Raw genomic sequence first — 9,168 nt, forward strand, 5'->3', positions numbered from 1 at the left:
GTAGCTCCATTCAGAACTGGACAACTATTCAACTACATTGCCTCTGATATTGATGGGCATTGTCATTTAACTTTTCAGGAATGTTCCTAGTGTGGGAAATCTACCACAAAGTTGACTAACTTTCATGGAAGAAGGGAATAAAGTGAAAATTATTGATTGCCATAAATTAGTTATTGGTTGAATAGTTCATTATATCAGTGACGTGAAGTGGGGTTTATGGCTGGTGAAGCTGGTGACGTCATCAGGAAGGCGGGGAATGGGACTACGTGTGCTGGAGGCTGAAGCTGCCACAGCCTCCAGTACACGTGATCCCATTCCCCGCCTTCCTGAGCGTGCTGTGCCGGCTCACGCTCCGCAGTCCTTGAAAGCGACTGGGGAACGACGAGAACCTTCCTGCCTCTGCTGGACTTTGCGCGCTCCTCGCGACTGCATATTGCAGTCACGAGGAGTGCACAAAATCCAGCAGAGGCAGGAAGGTTCTTGTCATTCCCCAGTCGCTTTCGTGGCTTCGTCATCCGCCGACAACATTTCTGCCTCCGCAGCTCCCGGGCGTGGCCGGACGGAGGTAGCCAGAATGGCGCCGAGGCAGTCCGGCGGGCGAGCGACCGAGGATCAGACTGCCTCACTCGCTGGGTCGTTCCGTCCGGCAGCGCCCGGGAGCTGCAGAGGCAGAAATGTTGTCGGCGCTCCCGGATGACGAAGCCACGAAAGCGGCTGGGTCGTTCCCCAGTCGCTTTCGTAGCTTCGTCATCCGGGAACACCGACAACATTTCTGCCTCCGCATCTCCCGGGCGCAGCCGGACGGAGGTAGCCACAGCGATGCCAAGGCGGTCCGGGCGGACGAAAGAGCGAGCGAGGCAGCCTAATCCTCGGTCGCTCGCCCACCGGACTGCCTCGGCGCCATTCCGGCTACCTCCATCCGGCCGCGCCCGGGAGCTGCGGAGGCAGAAATGTTGTCGGCGCTCCCGGATGACGAAGCCACGAAAGCGACTGGGGAACGACCCAGTCACTTTCGTGGCTTCGTCATCAGGGAGCGCCGACAACATTTCTGCCTCCGCAGCTCCCGGGCGTGGCCGGATGGATGTATATAATATTATAATACTATATATTACTATATAGTAATATATATATAGTATATAATATTATATACTATTATTTCATGAAGAGAGGTGAGGCTCTGCCTCCCCTGCCTCCCCTGACCGCATGTCCCTGCATTATATTTTACATACTAGAGTTAGGTAGCCTTACAATCTAATAAATATAAAAATAAACATGATTTTTATGTTTTAATATTTTGTTCCCCCATAGTTAATATTAATAAGTTATACTGTACTCTAAGAAATGGACTGAAGACATCAGGTCTATTATTATAAAGTTTCTATGTAACTTACAGTGATCTTAACGGTATTACAAGAATAGCTGCTTAGCTATCAAAGAAACTATACATTCTATTATTCTAATCTTGATATTAATTAAAAAGTATGGATTATGCATAGAATAAGTACATTTTAGTGATATGAGTAGCCATAAGTAATGGAAACTAATAACTAATTAATAAACTAAAGAACTAAAGAAACTAAAGAACTACAAAATGAGTATATCAACATTATTTGACAATGTTAAGTAATAATGAACAATTATATGATAATTAATATTCAGAAATATATTATAAAGCATACTGCAGCTACAAATCATTTATTAACAGTCAATATTCATATTAGAATAAAACATATCTTAGTTTATTTATTCCAGAAAACTAGTTATGTAAAAACCAGTAAAATAATACATTTATTAGTATCTAATTCTAAATTGAATTAACTACAGTTTTGTTCAAATCAACATAAGTCTGATTGAGAGATATGCACCTACAACATACTTAGAACTCTAGATAGTAAAAAAAATAATTACATTTTGATCAGCTGAATCTGCTTCTAAGCAAGGCAACATTGCCTTAATATAATGTAAATGTTGAGAATGATGTTTATTTAGCATCCAATTCATCATTTAACACAAAGAAATAGTTGCATAGTGCCATACAGATACTGGTCATATAAATTATCACTCTCACTTTTGCATCTCATAAAACCGAGTTAACATAATTATTAAAGCCTTTAAAAATGGAAATAAATGACTACTAGTGGGAAAAATGTTGGTTATTTCATTCATTTAATATTGTTGCCAAATTGTCTTAAGTAGCTCCTGAAGCAGCAAAATGACACATACTACATTCTCTATGAAATGTAGTTGTGAAGCTTTAGACCTGGTTATGTTTTACATCTGAAATACTCAAGATATAATTCTACATGTTGCCGCATTGACTTTATTGGAATTTAAACAACTTAACTCTATATAGAAGCAGAACCTTAAACTAATTCTTCCTTGAGTAGGATGGAAAACATACATGTTATACCTTAAGATTCAGTGATCAGACTTCTAAAACTAGAAATTAGTGAACTAAACAATATTAATAATAGGTGATCAATAACATCATTTTTATTAAAACCTAACTAGGATTATTAAATCTACTTCTGAAAATAAGAAAAAGGCAGTCCTTAATTTTAAAAAGAACAATGTCAACCTCCTGAACTTATAATGAGTTTGGGTTTTGGTAAAAGACTAAGAATATTGATTGATCTTTACAATTGTAAAATTCAGCTTGGATCTAATTTGAATTTCTAACAGAGAGATAGTACAAACTCTAAGTAGTTTTTTTTTTCTTTACAATACATGCAACCACAATCGCAAATCTTGTTATACATTTCATCAATAATTTTTTGTGGTTAATGATTAAAAACAGATATCAAGCCATCACCATTTCCAACTTACTTCGTTTTAAAAAATCAGAATATTCACAAATTGTTAAGTTTATGATGATTTATTTAGGAAGCATCATAATGATAAAAGGCAAAAATTTGATATGATTTAAAGTTATTTTACTGTGAAAGGGGGTTAATTTGATCTTATCTATTTTAAACTGAATATTGCAGATGTTCAATTACTTTGTTCCTATTGAGAATTTACTTAAGGACTTGGTAATAGGAAAGAACATATAATCTCTGTGATCTTGGAAGAATGCACTATGGTAGCATTGTTTACTTACTAGTAAAAAGGTTTATGGTTGGTATAAAAACATAAATAATGTACTACTATCCTAATGAAAAGGTATATCAGAAGCAGTTTTAAAATTCCAGGGCATAACACATTTCTGTGGAGATAACACACCTTTCATTATATGTGTTGATGACATACATCTTTCATGGCTTCAAATAAATGCATAGGCAAATTTCTGACTTGTCCGGGAATGAAGATGACAAAGAGCTTGTGTTTGCTCAACTACATTTGGGACTTTAGTAGTGAACTTTTTCAAAGAGTTCTGATTATGAACCAATTCAACAGGTTCATATAGGACTATTCTTGATAAGCATATGGGAATATCAATTCGTTTTTGCTCCCTGGATATTTTTATGTGATAATGGAATATAGGTATTCCATTAGTATGGACTTATGAACATTTCTCTTGCAAAATATGAATAAAGATATGAATAAGGCTCAAAAGGATACAAGAGATAATGAAAAAGTGTGTTCATTTACATATTTTGGCGATTCTAGATTTTTAAAAAGCTGGTTCTCCATTAAATATGTTTTTGAATTTTATAGATAGATAGATAGATAGATAGATAGATAGATAGATAGATAGATAGATAGATAGATAGATAGATAGATAGATAAAATGTTACAAAAAGATGTAATATATGTGTGTAAATAATATATATGATATATGTACATGTATATGTGTACATGTATATGTATATGACACACACAAATGTGTCTCTGTGTGTTTGTGTGTGTTTTTCAGTTATAAAAGTTTGGTTTTGATTTGAGTTTACTACTGTTTTTTACTATCTTTCCATAATCCCATTGTTTTACAGATTAATTTACCTAACAGGCAACAGTAGCTCGGCTTCATTAATATTTTAGATGGTTCTTAATATTGTATTATTATTGGAAACATATAGTTATACAATTTTATTAGAGGTTCAGTCTAAGTATTTCTAGCAAAGTTAGAAATAAGAGACAATTCTCCTCCTTTTTGCCTAATGCAATCAAATGTATTCTTTAAATTCTACTGTTTCAATCCAAATAAAGACTTAAGAAGTATAGTGACAAACACTAGTTAGTGTAAAAAACATGAACAGCCTAGACCGCAGTAGACAATTATAGGTGATGGACTGACCCATTATTGAGATACGCTTCTTCATTTTATTTTCCTCCCCTGTCCCCCTCCCCTCACACACACACCAGCCCCATACTGACCATTTAAAAAAAAATTTATATCCAAATAGCAAAAGTGAACTGGAGAATCTATATTATCTACACTCTTCAGTTGAAAGTAGCTGTTATATTATGTTACTCATATATTGTTACTCACCTGCTTTACCTCCTCTACAGTATTTCTTTAAGGTGTGAGATTTACTTTTCCAGGAGCATTTAATTCACATGGAAAATATTGTAGAACAATAATTATGTTTATTTATTATCCTGACTTTATTATTTTTGTAAATACCATAACTCAAGGTAGCGAAGACACAAAATATTCCTTACTCCTCCTATTTTCTCTAGAACAGCAATCCTGTGAGGTGGGCTGGCTGACGAAGAGAGCCTGGCCCAAAGAGAAATACTTTGTTGTAAGCACTGAATGATATAACATGCTAGCAAACAGTTGCATGTTAGATTCATTCATAATTCAGAAGTAAACCCTTCCAGAAATGTATTGTATTATCAAATTAACTAACAGCAAGTTCCTCCCCTATTTGAAGCAGATACCTTGAATCTGGGAATATTTTTGTTGCTTTCAAGATCTCAATTGTTTCTCCATATGAATAAAGAAATATCACAATTAGGATTATGTCCCATGGATATGGGAAAATCTAGGTTATAATAGCCCAGTGGATTTATACATCCAACTTGGATTTACAAGATAAAAGCAACTTTTAAATTAAAGTGCTTTTTTCTGAACTGAGCTTATTATTCTGAAGACAGGAATGATTTTCCTAGAAAGTTGTCTCTTTATGCTTGGCTATTATCTTTGATTTTCCCCTTCCACTAATGAGCATTTATCTAAAAGAGCCTCTTAATCCTCTGATGTGTGCTTCTGGTCAGAGGTAACAGTTTGAATAAAACCACTAATCACTTATCACTGATCATTAATCACACTTTTCTCTGGAGCTTTGCGACCTGCACAGGGATAAAAAAAAAAGACCCAAAGAAGGAATTCAGTTCATACCTCCTCTCCTTACTTACCCAATATTAGCTGTTTTATATTCTTCATGAAAATTGAATCCTGGGCATAAAAGTAACAGATTCCAAAGAGAGCTTTCAAAATTAAGCAAGTTCCATTCTCTTTCCCACTTTCCCAATTTTAGCAAAGTCTGTTATAACTTGGCCAGCCTTCCACTTTTAATAAATAATATTTGTTTACTATACTATACTATACTAATACTAATACTAATACTAATACTACACACTATACTTTATACTGCACTTTGCACTATGATATACTATACTACTACTAAAGGCTATACTATTCATACGCTCTACTACTTCTATATACCATTATACTACACTGCACTGCACTGCACTATAGTGATTTGTGTACCAGTATCTATAATAAAGTATACAGATGTACAAATTTTTCACTAACATATTCAGTCAAGAAAATATATGAATCTATATAGATTTTTTTCTCCCTGAGAATTTATTTTTGAAAGAGGGAATTCCAGTGTAATCTTTAATTGTATCTCTCTCTCTCAAGTCCTTTATGAAAAGTTTGTAGGATTCAACTTCAAGGCTATTATGAGAAGGATCCGTGATGAACCATTGTTAAAACCCCTAAAAAAGAAAGCCACGTTATTTTTCCAAGTAATGGAGATTATCATTTACAAGCTTTAGTTGGGGGAATTTAAAGAGACGCGCAAGTTACTCACTTATCACCCTCTTTAGAGCGCCGGGCGACCGGAGACATGCATCTCCTTTCGATCTTCCATCCTGTGCAAGACGGTCGCCCCGAGCGGCTGAGTTTCAAGAATGCTAGTGGCAAGTTCAGTTAGGCAGGTATTCCCCCATAGAATCTTCTCATTCCCAGAGTAAAACTTGAGGAGGGGGGCGGGGTGAGGGGAGAGAGAGATGTCTGCTGAGAATGCAAAGAATCTTGGAAAGAAGGGGTCACGCTGTTCATCTCAAGCTAGGTGGCAGGACTTCTGCATTTCTAGCCTGTCCCTCCCAAAAACTGCCCCAATATCCGAACCTCTTAACACACTCTTACTAGCCTGCAGAATGACGTAATGGTCCAGGAGCCAACTCTGACTCCCAAAGATAATGTCAGACAGGGCGGGGGCGACATAAGGGAGGGGGGTGCAACATAGCGATGCAGCCACCTATCAACCAAATATATACATACCACGAATCCTTGGTGATATTACTTTAAAAAACAACAACAGGAGATGACCATGTGAGGACTGGAGATGGAATGGCGTCGTGACGGAGTGGAGAAGCAATGGGCTTTTTCATTCTTTTTTTTTAGTCTAACAATTCTTGTTGAAACTTCTTGCGTCCGAGTCTTCTTTGCTCGAACTAGCGAAACGACGTTTAAAAGTTTTCGCGCTGCCGAGAAGTACTAGAAAGGACGCAGCTAGAAAAGGCAGCCGCAAGACACGGGGACGGGGGGGGCGGGGGAGTTCAGTGCTGTCATTCCACCCAAAAAGAAGAGTGTTACGAAGCAGGAGGAGAGAGGGGGGGGGAGTGTATGCCTGATTTGTATCTCTCTCGCCAGTTCCCTGAAGATAGGACTCGGGTCACCCAGGTTGTTATTGTTAACCTGATGATACATTTACGGTCCCTGAGAAAAAGTGGGTAAGGCAGACAAAACTCGCTCAAGCCCCGGAAGCGAGACATTTCGATCTGGTCTGGAGGCTGATTTGTGCCATTCTGGAAACTCCTTTCCTAAGTGAAAGGGACCGTGAGATCAGATGCTTGTGGAGACAATGTTCCTGAAGAAGGTATACAGAGCAGAGTGCGCATCCAGGGCTCAAGGAGTGATCGATCGTAGTTAAGCGACTGGAGATTCTGGACACGGCTTCTTTAAGTTCAGAAGTCCCCGGCAAATTTGAGGGGAGAGAAGAATTGTAACTCAGTGACAACGGAAGACACGCGCGAAGGGAGGTATTCTCCGCTATCCTTCTGGTTAAGTTTTCAAACTTTTGCACACTAATTTCTCTGTTGGCAGTTACAGGAAAAGATATCGCCAAAGATTCTGTCTGTAGCTGCTGTTTCAGCGTCTAAATATCTGAATGCCTACGCATCATTTTAAATATGCACGTCCTAAACATTTTACTCCCCTCTCCATTCCGATTAATAACAAATGATCAGGGCTACTACAACGGGCAGAGGGACTGGACACAAATCTGCACCATTCCGCATCTTCTCGGAGCGAGTCACTCACTTTCCAGCTAGTGTCATGCGCTGACGGGCCGGATCATCTGCCTGAGATAAGACCGCTTCATTCCCCAAGTGAAAGTAAGTCACTATCAATCATTAATTTGTACACAGTCAAGCAAATATCGGACTCAGCCGCCAAACTAAACATATAGCAAGTACCGTTTACAACAATCTGACTATTTTGTCGGGATCGCACTTTCTCTCGCTTACTCGCCCGCTTCACTTCAGGGTTTTTTTTTTCTTTTTCCTTTTGCTCTCCTGTCTGTACGTTAATTGCACACACGTTCTGGGTTACAGGAAAACAAACATCCTCTGCAAGCCAGAACTTTTAAGAGATCCTCCGGAAAAGCGAGTTTTCAAATGCAATATAAAGTTGATAGGAAAAACTAAGGAAAAAACCCCCAAAACAGTTCAATATTTGTAAGGGACTTACCCAACAAGTGTAAGAAGGAAAGGGACCAGCAGTCTGAGTGAAGGAACCACGTTGGACTGAGAGAAGGTTACAATACGTTCTATTTAGAGAAGCATTACATCACCCTTCGTGACGTCACGTGGGATTCCTGAACTTCTAAATCATTGCGGTCCCCGCTCGAGAGAATCAAGAGAGAGGCGGAGACGGGAGGGGCGTGTTCCAGGCGGACCCCGCCCCCGCCCACTCCGCTCTAGCCAGCCACAATGCAGGGAGGCGGAGGAGTACTGACTGTAAAATCGGAGCGGCGTAAGCAAGACTTTCTGCACCGAGGATGACAGGACGCTGCCATTCGTTCTGTGAATCAGCCTGGGAAAAATCTACTTGCTGAGTTTGGGAGAAGGAAGCTGCTGGAGACTGAATCCCACCCCCACCGTCCTTAGTATTTGAGTCAGTCTTAGGATGGGAGGTCGGCGTCCCAAATCACTTCGTAAAGGCAGCAAAAAAGCTCTTCCTTTTTTTATTCTGACCGTGATCGGTTCAGGTTTTATTTCGGTCCAAGAAAGTCTCCAGCTGAGGTCTAAAGCCTAAAAGAGGGATCTCTGACCAGGTAGAATGTGTATTTCTCAGGATGCTGGATATTACAGATAAGCAGTGTTATGTGCATTATTTTCTTTTCAGAAATTAACCATTAAGTAATGTTAACTTCTGAGCTAATAATGGAGGTGAGGATAAAAATAATAATATAGAATAAAGTGATACATTTTTCAAATGTTCTAGTACAGTGTATGGTCCTTTGGTCTGGGTATGGTTTTGACCACTTAATCCCCCACTATGTTACTTTCAAGGACTGCAAACAGTTGATGTCTTAAACATGTTTTTAAAAAGAATAAATAAACACAACTATGTAGTGTAGTGATTTAATTAGTTTATGCAACCCGCAGCCCTCAGATTAATAATATATGTAAAATTAAATCTGCAAATTTTCAGCAACTAAACACATAAATGTGCAACATTAGTGAAACAGAAGATCTCAAAACAATACAAGCACACACACACGCACACACGCACACACACAGTCACAAAAGATAAGCATCAAATTAGGATTTTTGGAGGCTATTCAAATCTTTGTCTGTTTTGAGAAAGACAATTTCATGGAAAGATTCTAGAAGGGGTTATATCATGAAGTTCCTTCAGCTGATTTTCCTTGGTGACATTTAGTTGGAAGGACTAACATTGGTCAATACTTGGGAAGTCATTTTCCT

The 9,168-nt window shown here is 38.6% G+C and overlaps 1 protein-coding gene across 1 annotated transcript in view; it reads right to left on the minus strand.

Annotated features, from left to right (window-relative positions):
• CREB5 (cAMP responsive element binding protein 5) overlaps positions 1-7,959 on the minus strand; it is a 267,317-nt gene extending 259,358 nt beyond the window's left edge. The window contains exon 1 of the mRNA XM_081932228.1: positions 7,928-7,959. The gene's annotated coding sequence lies outside the window, so the exon portion shown is untranslated. The remainder of the gene's footprint in view (positions 1-7,927) is intronic.
• Between the last annotated feature and the right edge of the window lie 1,209 nt (positions 7,960-9,168).

Source organism: Natrix helvetica (genome assembly GCF_964273705.1).
Source record: "Natrix helvetica genome assembly, chromosome: Z".
NCBI lineage: Eukaryota > Metazoa > Chordata > Lepidosauria > Squamata > Natricidae > Natrix > Natrix helvetica.